Source organism: Salmo salar, chromosome 11 (assembly GCF_965601325.2).
Source record: "Salmo salar chromosome 11, fSalSal1, whole genome shotgun sequence".
NCBI classification, from domain to species: Eukaryota; Metazoa; Chordata; class Actinopteri; order Salmoniformes; family Salmonidae; genus Salmo; species Salmo salar.
The window spans coordinates 26,540,141-26,558,705 of record NC_138301.1 but is presented as its reverse complement, the minus strand read 5'-3'; the positions used below and the strand labels follow the sequence as shown (position 1 = coordinate 26,558,705).

At 46.5% G+C, this 18,565-nt stretch overlaps 1 protein-coding gene across 4 annotated transcripts in view; it reads right to left on the bottom strand.

Moving 5' to 3' along the window:
• The window catches only part of LOC106587529 (SRY-box transcription factor 6), a 194,768-nt gene that overhangs the window by 160,352 nt on the left and 15,851 nt on the right, over positions 1 to 18,565 (bottom strand). For all 4 annotated transcript variants that reach the window (XM_045689258.2, XM_045689256.2, XM_045689255.2 and 1 more), the window contains one exon: positions 1,983 to 2,053. The gene's annotated coding sequence lies outside the window, so the exon portion shown is untranslated. The remainder of the gene's footprint in view (positions 1 to 1,982; positions 2,054 to 18,565) is intronic.

The window sequence follows — 18,565 nt, the reverse complement described above, 5'->3', positions numbered from 1 at the left end:
GGCTTTATTTGCTCAAGAAACATTTTCTCAGATACAATTTTATTACAACAGTGGCAGCAGCAGAGAGAGCTCCCATTAAAGGCGTATTGTAGCAATATAGTGCAGCCATATACTGGCTGTTTTCGGAGGCGCTGCCTGCGTTTCCTGAAATGGACTCTTTCTTCCCTCTTGTGAATGTTCTTATTGAGACGACACGCAGCCATAAACTACCAATAACAGCAGCCGACATTAGCGTAGAGAATAGAATCAAAAGCACTATACATGCTACAATGGAGGTAGAAATGGAAAGTGAGGACAAAAACCAAGACACCTGGGTTTAGTTTTCTAAGGGCCTCAGAGGTTGAGGTAAACTCACAGAGGGTTCACAAGTCTCACAAGGCCTTGACGTCATTAGCTAGCCTGACCATGCACGTACGTGTCACAGTTCCATGGTCTTCTGTATTCAACCTCTATTTACAACTAAAGCTAGAATACAAGAACGTAGGTGTCAAAATGTACTTTAACCTCAGATTGTGTGCAGTATTTTTCTTTTTACTGGAAATAAAAGCAGAATCTGAAGAAATACAGATTCAGTACCTGAATAAACAACTCCAAAATACACTATATATACAACAGTATGTGGACACCTCTTCAAATTAGTGGATTCGGCTATTTCAGCTACACCCGTTGCTGACAGGTGTATAAAATCGAGCACACAACCATGCAATCTCCATAGACAAACATTGGCAGTAGTATGGCCTTACTGAATAGCTCAGTGACTTTCAAAGTGGCATCATCATAGGATGCCACCTTCCCAACAAGTCAGTTCGTCAAATTTCTGCCCTGCTAGAGCTGCCCCGGTCAACAGTAAGTGTTGTTATTGTGGAAACGTCTAGGAGCAACAACGGCTCAGCCGCGAAGTGGTAGGCCACACAAGCTCACAGAATGAGAACGTCGAGTGTTGAAGCACGTAATGCGTAAAAATTGTCTGTCCTCGATTGCAACACTACCGAGTTCCAAACTGCCTGTGGATGCAACATGAAATTACTTTTCATGGCCGAGCAGTTGCACACAAGCCTAAGATCACCATGCACAATGGCAAGCGTCGGCTGGAGTGGTATAAAGCTCGTCGCCATTGGACTCTGGAGCAGTGGAAACGCGTTCTCTGGAGTGATGAATCATGCTTCACCATCTGGCAGTCCGACGGACTAACCTGGGTTTGGCGGATGCCAGGAGAACGCTACCTGCCCCAATGCATCGTGCCAACTGTAAAGTTTGGTGGATGAGGAATAATGGTCTGGGACTATCTTTCATGGTTTGAGGTATGCCCCTTAGTTCCAGTGGAGGGAAATCTTAATGCTACAGCATACAATAACATTCTAGACTATTCTGTGCTTCCAACTTTGTGGCAACAGTTTGGGAAAGGCCTTTTCCTATCTCAGCATGACAATTCCCCGTGCACAAATCGAGGTCCATACAGAAATGTTTTGTTGAGATCGGTGTGGAAGAACTTGTCTGGCCTGCACAGAGCCCTGACCTCAACCCCACTGAACACCTTTGGGATGAATTGGAACTCCGACTGTGAGCCAGGCCTAATCACCCAACATCAGTGCCCGACCTCATTAATGCTCTTGTGGCTGAATGAAAGCAAGTCACCGCAGCAATGTTCCAACATCTAGTGGAAGGCCTTCCCAGAAGAGTGGAGGCTGTTATAGCGGTAAAGGGGGGACCAACTCCATATTAATGCCCATGATTTTGGAATGTGATGTTTGACGAGCAGGTGTCCACATACTTTTGGTCATGTAGTGTAGGTCTAAATTGTAAAAGTGACCATGTGAAGCAACAATATAAGCTTATTCTGTAGCGTCCATTATATTACAATGTATTTGTGCATTTCATTCAATGCAGGTATTCAATGTGCATGGAAGACTCCAGGGGTAAAAGACAAATCTAACTGGATAGCCTTTAGAAAGAAATCAAAATGGAGGAAAAAGAGTACTTACATGAACAGAAAGATTAAATCCCCAGCACCCAGCGATCACTGGTTAGTTGATTTTGAACTCATGAAAGTGACCTGAAATGATAAAAAAAACCAGACAAAATATATAAATGTCTCTTTGTCCATCTTCAAAAAATATGTATATTAATTCTTTATCCAAACAGTTAAACAATCCATCCCAGGACATTCAATTCAAAACAACATATTTTATGGATACGTTATTAAAAGAAAATCGATACGATCAGTAACATAACTTTATTTGCCAAATATCAAAACAAACTTGGAGAGGAAAGGAGAGAGAGGGAGATAGGAGGGAGGGGGGTAAGGAGGAGAAGGTGACTGCTGGCCCATGGTCAGAACGTCTACAGCTGAGGTAAAACAGCTTTAGTAATGAAAGAGATCGGGACCACGTCCTAGACAATGTTTAAAATACACTTCTCTAATACCTCATTAATCTGTCCTACAGCCAGTAGATTCCACTATTACATGGCTTCATATAAAGTGGTTGTTTTATTTAATTTGGACTTTCTTTCCTCGAGCGCGACAGGCTAATGATTTATTTAGCAGCATGCTCTGCTAGTGACGGCACGTCTCTCTCTGAGCCCAGCCGCCAGAGCTCTGTTCTGTTAGGGAAAATACAAACAATCCGAAGCCTCTGCAATATGGACATACCACTTTAAGCCATTATCTAACCCGGAATTTAACATCAATATTTCTACCTCCAGGAAGTGGAAAAATAACACACCAAAACAGGAACCACAACAACATCCAAAGTGAGAGAGAAGTGGAGTGATCATTGTGCACAGCCACAACGCGGGCCTGAAACGGCACAAAGCTCATTGATGTTCATTTCCTCACATTATCTTGTTTTTCACAACAAGCTGCGATCTCATTAACAGCTGATTTATACAATTACCCTGCTTCAGCACCGCCAATTAAACCAGGACAGAGGTTTTTAAGGTCACACTTAATTGATCTGCCAGTAATTTGTGCTACTGTACCTTGGTCTCCTGCGGCTAGGCAGGGAATAAAATATACCAACAGCAGACCAGAGAAATATACCAACACATTTGCAATTGGTGTCAAAGTACAGAAAAGAGATCTCAGTCAGAGAGGATGGAGGGTTAATAGAGTAGGCCAGGGAGAATGGATCTGAATGTGCAGCCTTGAGACTGAAAGTAACAATAGGAGAGAGAAGGCCCACAGACTGGCCCTGACTGAATGGTAATCTGCTGTCATCTTTATAGCACCTCTGAGCTGACAGTCCAACCTCTCAAAAGACCCAGCCGTCCTAGCCAGCAGTCTGCCAGTGTCCACACCACACTGTCTCACCTCTCTGCACTGTACTGCACACACACACGGACAGACACACGCACAGGGTCAGATATGGAAAAACAGACACACACACACACACACACACACACACACACACACACACACACACACACACACACACACACACGGACAGGCAGATGGACAAATAGAGAAACAAACAAAGACAGAAAGACGGGCAGACATCTACACACACACACACAATTTTACTTTCAAAACCCACTAAGAGCGCTCTCCACCCAGACTATCATAGCCCACTGTATTAAAGACATAACCAGGGTAGTAATTCAATAAACAAGTGTTTCTTCATGAAACATACACTGAGTTTACAAAACATTAAGAACATCTTCCTAATATTGAATTGCACATATCCATGTCTCAATTTTCTTAAGGCTTAAAAATCCTTCTTTAATCTGTCTCCTCCCCTTCATCTACACTGATTGAAGTGGATTTAATAAGTGACATTAATAAGGGATCATAGCTTTCACCTGGATTCACCTGGTCAGTCTATGTCATGGAAGAGCAGGTGTTCATAATGTTTTGTACACTCAGTGTATAACATCTGACTCATTCCCGTTAATAAATGAGAGCTCTTTTAATTGCAGGGGGTAGAAATTAACAAGCCTTTGAATTATTAATGTGATGTTAATTGAAACAATGAGGAAAGTAACAGACAAATAGACAATATGTAATTCTTTAATTAATAAGACAATATGTAATGTCTTATTTAAACTAAACATTTGTCTGGAGAAAAAAATATTATGATTATGATTATAAAAAATAAGAAAAACCAGAGTGATATTACAAATAATTAAACAAATGGTGTAATCCCTCTGTGAGTGTCTCAGACAGAGACTATTGTAGTGTGATGCAGTACAGCAGCTCTTCTCCTGCTGAGAACACAGCCTACGGGCTGCTGGGGAAATAACACAGAGATGGGAACCCTTCCTTTCCCTAATTAAACGATCATGGATTCATTAAAACAGAATCCCAATCAACTCCAAATTCAGTTTATTAGTTTCCCCCAACACTTTTATCACCCAATCATTGTGTCCACAATAACCATAGAGCCTTTTAACTGGTTGTTTTTTTACTCAGCTGTTACAGAGAGGGTGGTGACAACAAACCGCACTGAAACACAACACACATAAACAGAAACTAACACCAAGTTAACACACACACACACACACACACACACACACACACACACACACACACGCACGCACGCACGCACGCACGCACACACGCACGCACGCACGCACGCACGCACGCACGCGCACGCACGCGCGCACGCGCACGCGCACACACATACACACACACACACACACACACACACACACACACACACACACACACACACACACAAGGCACATAGAGAACCACCAGCTGTCTGCACTACTGTAGTACCTGAGACATCAGGGGTGGTGAGCTATCAGCCAAATAGATCATTCTCATTAAACCACAGGTGGACAGTCAGTCAGGGGGTTGCCACACATTACAGACAGCACCGCTTTTAAAGAAAAATCAACATTTATCTATGTCCCACACTAGAGATGCAGAGGGATTGATCTGTCAAACAGAAAGCCCTTTAAACAAGCCCAACAGACAGACTAACAGTGCTCACTTCAAAGGCCCCGGGCCAGAGAGCTCAAGGACACCTGAGGTAGTTCTGTCAAAGGGTGGCCTTTCCTTTCCTTTGTCTTTGGCCAAACCCCTAGACTATATTAAAGGGACCCTCCACCTAAACCCCACCACAGCCCTGTGTCAGGACACTTCTCCAACACCACAGCCCTGTGTCAGGACACTCTCCAACACCACAACCCTGTGTCAGGACACTCTCCAACACCACAGCCCTGTGTCAGGACACTTCTCCAACACCACAGCCCTGTGTCAGGACACTTCTCCAACACCACAGCCCTGTGTCAGGACACTTCTCCAACACCACAGCCCTGTGTCAGGACACTTCTCCAACACCACAGTCCTGTGTCAGGACACTTCTCCAACACCACAGCCCTGTGTCAGGACACTTCTCCAACACCACAGCCCTGTGTCAGGACACTTCTCCAACACCCCAGCCCTGTGTCAGGACACTTCTCCAACACCACAGCCCTGTGTCAGGACACTTCTCCAACACCCCAGCCCTGTGTCAGGACACTTCTCCAACGCCACAGCCCTGTGTCAGGACACTCCTCCAACACCACAGCCCTGTGTCAGGACACTTCTCCAACGCCACAGCCCTGTGTCAGGACACTTCTCCAACACCACAACCCTGTGTCAGGACACTTCTCCAACGCCACAGCCCTGTGTCAGGACACTTCTCCAACGCCACAGCCCTGTGTCAGGACACTCTCCAACACCCCAGCCCTGTGTCAGGACACTTCTCCAACACCCCAGCCCTGTGTCAGGACACTCTCCAACACCACAGCCCTGTGTCAGGACACTTCTCCAACACCACAGCCCTGTGTCAGGACACTTCTCCAACGCCACAGCCCTGTGTCAGGACACTCTCCAACACCACAGCCCTGTGTCAGGACACTCTCCAACACCACAACCCTGTGTCAGGACACTCTCCAACACCACAACCCTGTGTCAGGACACTCTCCAACACCACAACCCTGTGTCAGGACACTCTCCAACACCACAACCCTGTGTCAGGACACTCCTCCAACACCACAGCCCTGTGTCAGGACACTTCTCCAACGCCACAGCCCTGTGTCAGTACACTTCTCCAACGCCACAGCCCTGTGTCAGGACACTTCTCCAACGCCACAGCCCTGTGTCAGGACACTTCTCCAACACCCCAGCCCTGTGTCAGGACACCTCTCCAACACCACAGCCCTGTGTCAGGACACTCTCCAACACCACAGCCCTGTGTCAGGACACTCCTCCAACACCACAACCCTGTGTCAGGACACTTCTCCAACACCCCAGCCCTGTGTCAGGACACTTCTCCAACACCACAGCCCTGTGTCAGGACACTTCTCCAACACCTCAGCCCTGTGTCAGGACACTTCTCCAACGCCACAGCCCTGTGTCAGGACACTCCTCCAACACCACAGCCCTGTGTCAGGACACTTCTCCAACGCCACAGCCCTGTGTCAGGACACTTCTCCAACACCACAACCCTGTGTCAGGACACTTCTCCAACGCCACAGCCCTGTGTCAGGACACTTCTCCAACGCCACAGCCCTGTGTCAGGACACTCTCCAACACCCCAGCCCTGTGTCAGGACACTTCTCCAACACCCCAGCCCTGTGTCAGGACACTCTCCAACACCACAGCCCTGTGTCAGGACACTTCTCCAACGCCACAGCCCTGTGTCAGGACACTCTCCAACACCACAGCCCTGTGTCAGGACACTCTCCAACACCACAACCCTGTGTCAGGACACTCTCCAACACCACAACCCTGTGTCAGGACACTCTCCAACACCACAACCCTGTGTCAGGACACTCTCCAACACCACAACCCTGTGTCGGGACACTCCTCCAACACCACAGCCCTGTGTCAGGACACTTCTCCAACGCCACAGCCCTGTGTCAGGACACTTCTCCAACGCCACAGCCCTGTGTCAGGACACTTCTCCAACACCCCAGCCCTGTGTCAGGACACCTCTCCAACACCACAGCCCTGTGTCAGGACACTCTCCAACACCACAGCCCTGTGTCAGGACACTCCTCCAACACCACAGCCCTGTGTCAGGACACTTCTCCAACACCAGACCACAGCCCTGTGTCAGGACACTCCTCCATCACCACAGCCCTTTGTCAGGACACTTCTCCAACACCACAGCCCTGTGTCAGGACACTTCTCCAACACCACAACCCTGTGTCAGGACACTTCTCCAACACCACAACCCTGTGTCAGGACACTTCTCCAACACCAGACCACAGCCCTGTGTCAGGACACTTCTCCAACACCACAGCCCTGTGTCAGGACACTTCTCCAACACCAGACCACAACCCTGTGTCAGGACACTTCTCCAACACCACAACCCTGTGTCAGGACCCTCCTCCAACACCACAGCCCTGTGTCAGGACACTTCTCCAACACCACAACCCTGTGTCAGGACCCTCCTCCAACACCACAACCCTGTGTCAGGACACTTCTCCAACACGACAACCCTGTGTCAGGACCCTCCTCCAACACGACAACCCTGTGTCAGGACCCTCCTCCAACACCACAACCCTGTGTCAGGACCCTCCTCCAACACCACAGCCCTGTGTCAGGACCCTCCTCCAACACGACAGCCCTGTGTCAGGACACTTCTCCAACACCACAACCCTGTGTCAGGACACCTCTCCAACACCACAGCCCTGTGTCAGGACACTTCTCCAACACCACAACCCTGTGTCAGGACACTTCTCCAACACCACAACCCTGTGTCAGGACACTTCTCCAACACCACAACCCTGTGTCAGGACACCTCTCCAACACCACAGCCCTGTGTCAGGACACTCCTCCAACACCACAACCCTGTGTCAGGACACTTCTCCAACACCACAACCCTGTGTCAGGACCCTCCTCCAACACCACAACCCTGTGTCAGGACACTTCTCCAACACCACAACCCTGTGTCAGGACACCTCTCCAATACCACAGCCCTGTGTCAGGACACTTCTCCAACACCACAACCCTGTGTCAGGACACTTCTCCAACACGACAACCCTGTGTCAGGACACTCCTCCAACACCACAACCCTGTGTCAGGACACTTCTCCAACACGACAACCCTGTGTCAGGACCCTCCTCCAACACCAGACCACAGCCCTGTGTCAGGACACTCCTCCAACACCACAACCCTGTGTCAGGACCCTCCTCCAACACCACAACCCTGTGTCAGGACCCTCCTCCAACACCACAACCCTGTGTCAGGACCCTCCTCCAACACCACAACCCTGTGTCAGGACCCTCCTCCAACACCACAACCCTGTGTCAGGACCCTCCTCCAACACCCCAGCCCTGTGTCAGGACCCTCCTCCAACACCACAGCCCTGTGTCAGGACCCTCCTCCAACACCCCAGCCCTGTGTCAGGACCCTCCTCCAACACCACAGCCCTGTGTCAGGACCCTCCTCCAACACCCCAGCCCTGTGTCAGGACCCTCCTCCAACACCACAACCCTGTGTCAGATCCCTCCTCCAACACGACAACCCTGTGTCAGGACACCGCTCCAACACCACAACCCTGTGTCAGGACCCTCCTCCAACACCACAACCCTGTGTCAGGACCCTCCTCCAACACCACAGCCCTGTGTCAGGACCCTCCTCCAACACCACAACCCTGTGTCAGGACACTTCTCCAACACCAGACCACAGCCCTGTGTGTGTCAGGGCTAACGAGTGAAAGCAGGCCTCTAGGGCCATAATCCAAAATGCACATGACTGTCGTGTTAAAGAAGGATTTATAGTAAATTTATACACTAATACAAAAACCTCTCTCTCTCGCTTGGTTACTTTTCATTTATCCGTATGTTACAGATTGAACGTGTGCCCTCTGGAGCTACCATTTGGCCTGAAACCCTTCCTTTCATATGTAAGTGAAGGCTGTTCCACAGACATCACCGAAGAGAGGGGATCCAATCAAATGAACCTTCAGATTCCAGACATGTGTTCATCTACAGGGGGCTGGGCTTGATTACCCAGCACATAACGGGGTAATGTCTCTCTCGCTGACCATCATATGCACGTGGCTGAGAATCAATGGCCAACCTTCAGAACAACTATACAGTTTCCATGAGCGTTCAGGTCAGGGTTGGTAGAACGGTATTACACAAGTGTCTTTTTCTCTGTCAATGTCCAGACAGGACAAACAAGGCAAAGACACACATGAATACACATATGAGACTGCCATTGACATTGTTCAGCTGTGTGTGTGTGTGTGTGTGTGTGTGTGTGTGTGTGTGTGTGTGTGTGTGTGTGCGCACGCGCGTGGGTGCATATGCAAATATGTACAGGACAAACCAATCCCCTGCACAACACAGCTGTATCCAGATCTGCAACATTTTCTAAATATCCCCAGTGCACTATTCCAGCCCTCACTCTTTCTAGTCCAAACATGTTAAAGTAGGGATTTTGCAGAGGTAGTTATTTTGACAATGGAGGCAATCTTTTTGCCATCAGCGTGTTGGTCCCCACCTGGCTGAGACCTGGTTATCTCTACAGACAGAGAGAGGCAGCAGTGGCCCAGCCAGGGCTGGGGACTATGGGAGGGCTGGGTGGGTGGGGGGATAAGGCATTGAGGTGGGCCCATAACAGCAGTCCAGGCTAAACAGCAGGGAGCCTTGGGGAAATGGGGGGTGGAGGGGAGAGAAGGGGGGTGAGAATTCTGCTGCAGAAATGTCTATTAGTGCACTCGGCTCAAGCCATTGTCAGATTCAATATCCAAGTCCACAAAATCAACCCACTTTCCCCACATCGCCCACCGCGAATGAGAAAAAGCATAGCTGTAGTATGCAGTGAATGAATGGCCATCATTACAAAAAGGGGAGGACAAAGCCATGTCTGGGCTAATAGAAGCTGATGCCCAGGTCAGCAGGGAGGTTAGCAGGGCTGCAGTTACCTGGCTGTTGGCAGGCTACAACAGGGGGAGGATAGAGAGAAGAGCAGTTGAGGAGACAGAGCTCTGAGGTCCCTATGATAACTTGATTAACAGAAAGCTATAAATTCCCTCTGGTACAGTCCACACTGCACAGGCATGCCAAAGAATATGAGCTCACAAAGACACGCCTTATTTCCACGCAAAAGAATCCACCATATCATTAAGTTATTTGGTGCTGGAAACGGTCCAATCACAGCCAGACACAGCTGCTTCAGCACACTATTACCTGTCACAGCCTCCCCGCTCTCCCCTTCTTTCTCTTTCTGCCTTGCTCTCTCCTTTCTTTCTCTCTCTCTTTCTCCCTCACTCCCTCTTTATTTCAGTCTGTCTCTCCATCACTGTGTCTCTCTCTCTTTTGCTCTTTGTCTCTGTCTTTGTCCCCCCCTCTCTCTCTTTCTCTCTCCTCTCTGCCTCTCTCTCATGTGAACACGACAGGCACAGATTAAAGATGGAGCTGCACCAGGCCTCCTGCCACAACAATCAAAGTAGACCTGCCTGAAACACTCACCATTGTCAATCACACTCAGGTCAGGAGAGGCTGAGAAAGTGATACCACACAATAATGTCTTTATTGTGGAGGGCTGAAACACTGACAGGGCTTTTGACTCTGTCTTATTGAGTGTTTCACTATTACTCTGTGAATGACAGTGGTGCGGTAAAGGGAGAATCAAACATTCTTCCCTGCGTTTGTGAAGAGAGGCAGACAGCTCTGTGATCAAACCGTTATTTCATATGCCTGCCGCACCACAAATACATTACATGTGATTTTCTCTGCCTCAAATAACAAGAATAAAAGTCAATTTACAGAGGTGGTTGGATAGAGAAATGACCAGCCACTAGAAGGCTTCAATCCAAGGCTTCAATTGTATGCTCTCGTTGGCTGGCAATCGCTTCATATTCGTCGCCAAACCCACTGGCCCCAGGTCAACTATAAGTATTTTCTAGGTAAAGCCCGGCCTTATGTCAGCTCACTGGTCACCATAGCAGCACCCACCCGTAGCATGCGCTCCAGCAGGTATATTTCACTGGTCACCCCCAAAGCCAATTCCTCCTTCGGCCGCCTTTCCTTCCAGTTCTCTGCTGCCAATGACTGGAACGAACTGCAAAAATCACTGAAGCTGGAGACTCTTACCTCCCTCACTAGCTTTAAGCACCAGCTGTCAGAGCAGCTCACAGATCACTGCACCTGTACATAACTCATCTGTAAATAGCCCATCCAACTACCTCATCCCCATAAAGTTATTTATTTTATTTATTTTGCTCCTTTGCACCCCAGTATCTCTACTTGCACACTCATCTTCTGCACATCTATCACTCCAGTGTTTAATTGCTATATTGTAATTATTTCGCCACTTTCGCCTATTTATTGCCTTACTTCCCTTATCTTACCTCATTTGCACACCTTGTATATAGACTTTTTCTATTGTATTATTGACTGTATGTTTGTTTATTCCATGTGTAACTCTGTGTTGTTGTTTGTGTCACACTGCTTTGCTTTATCTTGGCCAGGTCGCAGTTGTAAATGAGAACTTGTTCTCAACTAGCCTACCTGGTTAAATCCACCGCAGGAGGTATTCATGTCCCCTGTGTTAGTAACAGCCGGGTGCGCAGCCTGTCAATTCTCTTTGACTCACATTCACATATTGTCCACTCAAAGACAAGAATAGTGTAAACTTAGAGGATAGCCTTGTCTTTTGGTTGCTGATTTGTCTACTATTCTCAGCTTCTGGGATGGATTCACCCACAGTAGCAGAAGGCTTTACTTTTTCTTCCTTCTCTAAGAGAGGATATTCTCTCTCTCTCTCCCCCCCCCTTTCTCTCTCTCTCTCTCCCTCTTTCTCTCTCTCTCTCTCCCTCTTTCTCTCTCCCTCTCTCTCCCCGTTTCTCTCAATCTCTCCCTCTCTCTCCCCGTTTCTCTCAATCTCTCTCTCCCTCCCCCGTTTCTCTCTCTCCCCGTTTCTCTCTCTCTCTCTCTCTCTCTCTCTCTCTCTCTCTCTCTCTCTCTCTCTCTCTCTCTCTCTCTCTCTCTCTCTCTCTCTCTCTCTCTCTCTCTCTCTCTCTCTCTCTCTCTCCTCTCTCTCTCTCTCTCTCTGGGGGGAAATTAATTATACATTGAAGGTATTTTCTAGCGTCTTCTCTCTCTCTCTCTCTACCTCTCTTACCTTCTCTCTCTCCCTCTCTTTCTCCCTCTCTCTCTCTCTCTCTCACTACCTCTCTTACCTTCTCTCTCCCTGCTTCTCTCTCCCCGTTTCTCTCTCTCTCTCTCTCTCTCTCTCTCTCTCTCTCTCTCTCTCTCTCTCTCTCTCTCTCTGGGGGGAAATTAATTATACATTGAAGGTATTTTCTAGCGTCTTCTCTCTCTCTCTCTACCTCTCTTACCTTCTCTCTCTCCCTCTCTTTCTCCCTCTCTCTCTCTCTCTCTCACTACCTCTCTTACCTTCTCTCTCCCTGCTTCTCTCTCCCTGCTTCTCTCTCTCTCTCTCTCTCTCTCTCTCTCCTATTGAGTGGGGGGTTATGAAAACAAGCATAGTTCTCTCTCAGGTAATGTACTTATTTTCCACAGCCCCATCTTCTAGTTTACTGAGTGGTGGTGTTTCTCCCTCTTATCGCCTGGCCCTCGTGGGGCACTTTAGCCCCTCAAATCCTGTTCACCACATACTGGTTTCAGAATCTGTGAAATGAGTGCTGGGGAAGCGTGGCCACAATGTCTGCCTGTGTCGCCACCGGACTCAAATGGGCTTGGTGCTTTTTGTCCAGGGAGATGCATAAATGGAAGTTTTTAACACCTCAAAGAAGGCTGGTCCTTTGTGTGGTCACACTGGAGAGGCCTGTCAGTCTCCTGAGGAAGCAGACACGCTGAGTGCTGCAGGACAAAGGGCCAGAGGCACAGAATCAGCAGGGGCATCACTCGACTATGGGCACCCGGCACAGACACACTCTGTCATCATATCAGAGCCTGTCAAACACATATACACACGGATACCATAGAAAGAGTCACTCACACAAACATACAGCTTTTGTGAAAGCTAATAAAAACACACATTCAACATACACACAGACAGCTCTCAAAACCATAAAAATGGCACCAAACACATTCACACACGATCACATGGACAGATGACTGACACAGTGCGGAATACGCAGAGCTTGTCACACACAAACATGCAGTATGAAGCAAACGCAGGGAAAAATACATTGACAAAATGTTGTGGTATATACAAAGATATCCAAGAAAACACCTCAATCAGAAAGAATCATTCTACTGTGTATTAGATACAAACAATTTGAAACGCAGTCTTACTACAAACATGCAATCTGACAACGGACCCACTCAATACAAATCAAGAATGAAAACCAGCACCACAAAACAACAACACAGACCTACTTATTTATTTCAACCTTCGGTTCGAAAATAATTTCCTAATTTCCATGTCAATCTCCCTTATTGCAATTCTCTCTTTTTTGCTAGTACCCAGCAGCCAAAGCTACAATCAGTCTTTATGCTTTTTAGATGCCTACAATAAGCATTTAAATGCAAATATCTCAGCCGCACAAAGGAGTTGCAACTTCTGTAAGTAGCAACATAATCAACCTGCAATTGTCTCCTGACTCGGAGCGGCATCCTGTGACCAGGCCTAAGCTGTGACCATCTGTATTCAAATTACTTCCCTATTTCAGGCAGCACGGCTCAGTGTGGATATTTTCCAACAGTAAAGCACTGAAAGTCAATCACATGGTGAATTAAACCAGAAAGGAAACAATTGATCCAGAAAAGATCAGGTTAGAACAAGGCACATCGGTGGCAACAAATGATTCCTGTTGTTTTGTCCCTCTTCAAACAGAAGCACACAGGCACAGTCTGTGTTGCCATATCAGTCATGCATTTGCAATGTAGTCATAAATGTTTAGATCTACAATTCAAGTCCATGCATCCTGATAAATGTGTCTAGTGGTGAACTTCTTGACCAAGACTGATACAGAAGAAGGAGGTCACAAAGCAAGGCTCTGTTGAACAACAGTATTCTCTGAGATTAAAAGGTTGGAAGGGAAATAAACAGGATTCCCACGGTGTGTCCATAGAGTACATTGGGAATGGTACATTGTGTTCTGAGATACCAGAGCAATATCTAGATGGAGAATAAACAACGGTACAACAATTAGCATGTAAGACTGATATTGCCTTCCAAGTAGGTTAGACTCTAAATCTGATGAAGATTGGTGCATATGCTCTGTGCTGGCTCCACTGGCCCCTGTACCTCCAGTTGAACAATTAAAATGATAACCTCTGATTTTTGTTTTTATTTACGGTTGCAGGGATCATTTGTCTTCTTTAAAACCAGCAATTAATAGTGGCGTTTGCAAATGCACTAGTCCATTTGGGAGTAGGGAAAATGATCGCTTTGAGAATATTTCTGCATTCTTAATCTTCTAAAGAGGGAAATGATTTAAAAGGAGGACACAAATCTCGTGTGACATGGCAGGGACTGCATGGGCTCTCTCTCCCCTCTCCCCTCACCCTGTAGCTTTGCGTGGCAGCGGTGGGGTGGGGTGGGGGGGGGGGGGGGGGGGGGTGGGGGGGGGTGTACAGTAGCTAAGAGATCAGGGCTCTAGTTGCTCTCCTCCACTCCCCAGCTCTGCTTCCCCCTCACAGGAAAACAAATGTAGTGTTTCAGTCACTGATCACTAGCCTAATTGAGTTTTACACTCTTTTTCTGGACCAAAAAGAGCCTTTGAAATGAGGAGGTCGAATTACCTCTCCAGTCAGGCAATAAATAAGTTAAACAAGGTAAGGGGCTCTTGCCAGCATATTTTAGTGCCAAATTCAATTAGTGTGAAAACAGAAGATGCATGGTTGTTCACTTAACTACTGGATGCATTTCCATTCCCATGATGCTGCCATTGTACACAGCCAATCAGATGGTCCCTGTCAGACAGCTACAGGCCTCAGACAGAGGATGGCTGGAAACATATTGGCCTCCTGGTCATACTGTAATTGAAGTCATTGAGCGATAACACAAGATCACTTGGTTCAGCCAAAGACCATGAGTGTGTGTGTTCACATTATACTCTACTACACACAAATACTTGGATATTGTAATAAACTCTGTGATCAAATATGTTGACATTGTTATTATAACATGTGTAACCATGTTGTAATACAATCACTATTCCCATAACAGGGTGAAAATCATAATTCATAATAATGTCACAGTGTAATTGAAGCTTACTAAACCTTTCAAAGTGTACTTTGTCTGTGCAAAGATATATGTACTTTTTCCATTATGTAAGTGGTCCTATAGGGCCATTGTGCATTGATTCACAGCACAAGAAAAGGAAACAGGCATGAAGTAAGCCTGTAGCCTGGGCAGGGAGCACAGAAGGTGGCCGGACAATGTACAGAACAAGAGAGAAAGAGAGGGAAACACAGCTCTGTACACTCAAACTGGCTACAATGTGGTCTTTGTGACATCATAATGCTTTCTGCCCGGCAGATTTTGGAAAATAATCCAAATGTTCCTAGTCTGCATATCCAGCAATAACATTTTACATCACAGCTCCTACTATATATCCCATGTAGCCGGGCACATTTTACATTTGTGGAGAGTGAGGGGGGTAAGAAAAACATAGTGAAACAGTTATTATATTCCAATCATGCCCTGGGAGCCCATTACAACATGGCACAGACCATGTTAAAGCTTAGGAGCTGTGCAGCCCAGCTCGCTGTGGAGGGAGGGAGGGCTCCAGGCTCAGGGCTAGGAGCCTGCACTATACTGCCAGACTCTCTGTGCTGCCTGCCTGCCAGCCTGTAGCAAATAACTACAGCACACTGACAAATGCTGAGATTGATGCTGGTGGGAACCAAGTCTAAGATAGAGGCTTAGAGGCTCCACCAGCACATTTCTGCCTCGTCTTATTGTGGAGATCTTCATATTTGTTTGGTGATTGTTTTTGTTTCTTTGTTTGTTAGTTAGCTGCTCTGGTCGTGTATAGACTTGACAGTTCATGCAGCTTTTTTATTCTGATCATGGAGTTGTGATGATGGAATTCTGAACGTGTCATGCCTCTTCACCTACATTTAAATGTGTCTACCGTGTCCGGATTACCTTTTCCCACGGGAAATATCCAAATGCCAGTATGCATTCTGCAAACGGTGGAACAGGCAAAATCTGATGACAACACAACAACAACTTGATGGCAGTAGCCAACTACTGTAGCTAACTAGCCAGCTAACCTCTGTAATTAGCCAGAAATCTAGCTAGCAAAGCTAAAGGGATTGCACACATGTTAGCATAACTCTCCCACACAAAAAAAACGTTTTTTTAAATAAGACAGCTGGCTAGCATTTATGAAGGCAGCAAACATATTCCGCACAGGCTAGGAAAGTATTTCCTCCAACATTTAATGAAAAAAGGTGCCTGTCGTTCCGAAAACTAGTTTTCTGGAGACTTGTTGGCAGAGTGCTGATGACGTTGCCCACTGTATGCGCTTTAGGTAACCTGATTGCGTCCAGATTGAGGAGAAATCTGCACAAAATTTGTCCCTGACCACTTCCTGAAATGGTTAGCCAGATCTGAACACAATCCAACCACAATATGACCTGTCTTTTTAATGCGACCTTCGTATTCTGATAGCACAAGTCACATGTACAGTTGAAGTCGGAAGTTTACATACACCTTAGCCAAATACATTTAAACTCAGCTTTTCAAAATTCCTGACATTTAATCCATGTAAAAATTCCCTGTCTTAGGTCAATTATAATCACCACTTCATTTTAAGAATGTGAAATGTCAGAGTAATAGTAGAGAGAATGATTTATTTCAGCTTTTATTTCTTTCATCACATTCCCAGTGGGTCAGAAGTTTACATACACTCAATTAGTATTTGGTAGCATTGCCTTTAAATTGTTTAACTTGGGTCAAACGTTTTGGGTAGCCTTCGACAAGCTTCCCACAATAAGTTGGGTAAATTTTGGCCCATTCCTCCTGACAGAGCTGGTGTAACTGAGTCAGGTTTGTAGGCCTCCTTGCTCGCACACGCTTTTACAGTTCTGCCCACAAATTTTCAATAGGATTGAGGTCAGGGCTTTGTGATGGCCACTCCAATACCTTGACTTTGTTGTCCTTGAGCCATTTTGACACAACTTTAGAAGTATGCTTGGGGTCATTGTCCATTTGGAAGACTCATTTGTGACCAAGCTTTAACTTCCTGACTGATGTCTTGAGATGTTGCTTCAATATATCCACATAGTTTTCCTTTCTCATGATGCCATCTATTTTGTGAAGTGCACCAGTCCCTCCTGCAGCAAAGCACCCCCACAACATGATGCTGCCACCCCCTTGCTTCACAGTTGGGATGGTGTTCTTCGGCTTGCAAGCCTCCCACTTTTACCTCCAAACATAACGATGGTCATTATGGCCAATCAGTTCTATTTTTGTTTCATCAGACTAGAGGATATTTCTCCAAAAAGTATGATCTTTGTCCCCATGTGCAGTTGCAAACCGTAGTGTGGCTTTTTTATGGCGGTTTTGGAGCAGTGGCTTCGTCCTTGCTGAGCGGCCTTTCAGGTTATGTCGATATAGGACTTGTTTTACTGTGGATATAGATACTTCTGTACCTGTTTCCTCCCGTATCTGGGATTGACGGCTGCGTGGTCCCATGGTGTTTATACTTGCGTACTATTGTTTGTACAGATGAACGTGGTACCTTCAGGCGTTTGGAAATTGCTCCCAAGGATGAACCAGACTTGTGGAGGTCTACAATTTCTTTTCTGAGGTCTTGGCTGATTTATTTTGATTTTCCCATGATGTCAAGCAAAGAGGCACTGAGTTTGAAGGTAGGCCTTGAAATACATCCACAGGTACACTTCCAATTGACTGAAATTAGGTCAATTATCCTATCAGAAACTTCTAAAGCCATGAAATCATTTTCTGGAAATTTCCCAGCTGTTTAAAGGCACAGTCAACTTAGTGTATGTAAACTTCTGACCCACTGGAATTGTGATACAGTGAATTATAAGTGAAATTACTTGTGTCATGCACATCGTAGATGTCCTAACTGACTTGCCAAAACTATAGCTTGTTAACAAGACATTTGTGGAGTGGTTGAAAAACTAGTTTTAATGACTCCAACCTAAGTGTATGTAAACTTCCAACTTCAACTGTAAGTTTCAAGTGTAGACACAGTCTCTGCGCTAGGTTAGGCAGTAGGCCTGCTGTGCTGGTGGGTTAGTAGAGTGTATCAGGAGCTGCTACCAGGGGCCCTGTGTGAGGAGGCTCTCCTCATGTCCCCAGTGCCTGACACAGATTGGCTCTCCTTATGATAGTAACATGAGGTTAGCATTAACGGTGCTGAAAGCACGACAGGTGGGTCACATGAAAGGTCGCTAATTTTCTTTAGCCGGCCAAACACATGGTTTCCATTACTTTCATCCTAGAAAAACTGACAATGCTCCAAACTAAATATAAAGAGGCCTCTGTGACCACTACTGTTCGCCGCTCACTATTTGTAAAAAAAAATATATATCTTACATTTTATATGAATAGACATTTCCAAGCGGAGCGTGCTTTGAGGAGTACATTCAGAGGAAACAGAGATGTAAAAAAAATTAAGTGAACGCCTGGACATGCAAAATTGTGCTTTTCAGTGCGGGGAACATG